This window comes from Oxyura jamaicensis, chromosome 2 (assembly GCF_011077185.1).
Source record: "Oxyura jamaicensis isolate SHBP4307 breed ruddy duck chromosome 2, BPBGC_Ojam_1.0, whole genome shotgun sequence".
Classification (NCBI taxonomy): domain Eukaryota; kingdom Metazoa; phylum Chordata; class Aves; order Anseriformes; family Anatidae; genus Oxyura; species Oxyura jamaicensis.
Genome location: NC_048894.1, coordinates 69,694,575 through 69,696,862, shown reverse-complemented (window position 1 = coordinate 69,696,862; position 2,288 = coordinate 69,694,575).

The window sequence follows — 2,288 nt, the reverse complement described above, 5'->3', positions numbered from 1 at the left end:
TCTTGGGCCTTATTTCAAACCATCCCTGCTTTGTTCCAAGCTCTTGGGAGGAATGCTTGAAGGCCCAATCCATTCGCCAGTATAGAGTTCCTCCTTAAAATGCTCCCTCTATAGGCCGTGTTGCCTGCACATCCTCCAGTCTTTGGGCAGCTGGTGGGCAGATGCCCCTCTGCCACAACTGAACAAGGTGTATGTTACACCCAGACGGAATGGCTGAGCACCATCAACTTGGGTGGGGGTGAAGTAGCCTTTTCATTTAAGACAATGCTATGGTTACAATCCTGGCATGACCATTTAGGCTTCATGCTAGCAAAAGCCTCACCTCCCTTGGTCCTTTAGAGCTTGAAAACTACCCTGTGGAGATGACTGGTGACTCATGATGGCTGATGGACCACAAGCAGCAGGGAGGCTCTCCTGTGTAGTTAATGAAACAGGGAATAGTGGCTTGGGGTGCTCAGCTGGCATTTGCAAGTCGAGGATCTAGCCCTGCCAATTTTCAGAAGTGTAGCAAGACAAGCTGCTGTCCTGGCAATAGGATGAGGAAGACTGAAAAGAAATATTTACCTGGCAGCATCCTGTTAAACCCATGACTCATCCTCACGAGTGCATTTCTGATTCTCTTTCCATTCATGTCTCAAGGACCAATATCTCATTTCATGAAAATTTAGGCAGTTGCTTTTTTGGCTTGGTGTTACAAACTCTGTCTAATTATGTAGTATCACCACTACTGTTATGTAGTACTGTTGACTTCATTACTTATGAATGAAGAGTGCTCTGTTAAGGAAGTGTGTGCACTTTCTCCGGCTCCTTGCCAGAACACATGAGGCTGTGTGGATCTGACATGGGGCCAGAACTTCAATACCTGAAGGAGAGCAGTGATAGAGGAACTGCCACTTCACCTGCTCATCAGCCACAGCTGCACGAAGTGAATAACACTGGTTTCAGGGCTCTGGTTAAGAGAGAAGATCATCTGAATCAAAGTGCAAGTCTAGCTATAACACAAGGTCTCATCCCACTGTACTACGTTGATTATTGTTATTATGCCCTTTCAGGACTTTTCCAAGCTACATTATATCCAATTATAGCTGTTTTAAATACCTTTATGCTGTACATCACATGGTGTTGGAGAAAGAATGTAGAAGAATTTTATTTAGCTTCCTGTCCTTACAGTAAGGCTTTTTATGGATAAGAGCATTGGCATTATTGCTATTCTTTATTTCACTGGTGGCTATATCTGAAGGTATCTTTCTGAGCAGCATGCCAGAAATGTATTTAGCTGTGTTTCTGCAGGGCAGAGTAGCCAGATTTCACGATGGATGAGGATTAGGTCCTCAGTACTCTTGACCCATCCTATTCTGGGGGGGATTTATACACTGAATTTTCATGCATTTCATTTGCAACAGATAACATCAAATTTTGGTGTCAATGAAGTCCAAAGCAGCAGTGCAATTGATGTCAGCAGGAACAGAATTTCTCCTAGAGTAACTCTTTGACTGGTACTGCTCAGGGAGCTAAACATTCTGGGTTCTGCCTGTATGGGAGTGGCTTTTCTTAGATCGATGCTAGATTTCCCCCCTCTTTTTTTTTTTTTTTTTTTTTTTTTTTTTGCCTACTTGAAGAAAAACTGAACCCAGACTTTAGATTGCCAGGCTATGCATTGCCTTTCTGCAAAGAGTAAGCATAATACTGTTGCGTGGATTACTCCCACCACCATTAAAACAATGTGTAGGCCTTCTGATTCCCTCTGGGAAATTGTCTCAGACTGTGAGAATCTCCACAAACGCCATACTCAGATAAAATTCCCACTGTTTCCAGTGCTCAATATTTTTTTTTTCATCCCAAAGGATTTTCTTTTCTTCCTTTTTTTCTCTCTTTCTTTTTCTTCCTTTGCTTTTTCTCTCTTTTCCTGTCTTTCATTTGATCTCTTTCTCATTTTCTCTTTTCTTTTTCTCTCACTTTGCTCTTTTTATTTCTCTTTATCTTTCCTTTCTCTTTCCTCTCTTCCCTTTCCCTCTTTTTCTCTTCCAGCTTTCTTTCCTTTCTCTCAGTTCCCTCTCTCTTCCTTTTCTTGTTCTATTCCCTGCCTTTCTTTTCTCACTTTCTTCTCTCCCCTCCCTTCCCCCTTCTTTCTCTCTCGCTGTCACCTTCTCTCTCTTCCTCTCTTTTTCTCTCCCTTTATCACTTTTATCTCCCTTTCTACTTTTTTCTCTCTCTTACTACTTTTCTCTCTCTCTTTCTCCTTTTCTCTTTCTTTCTCTTTCTTTCTCTTTCTTTCTCTTTCTTTCTCT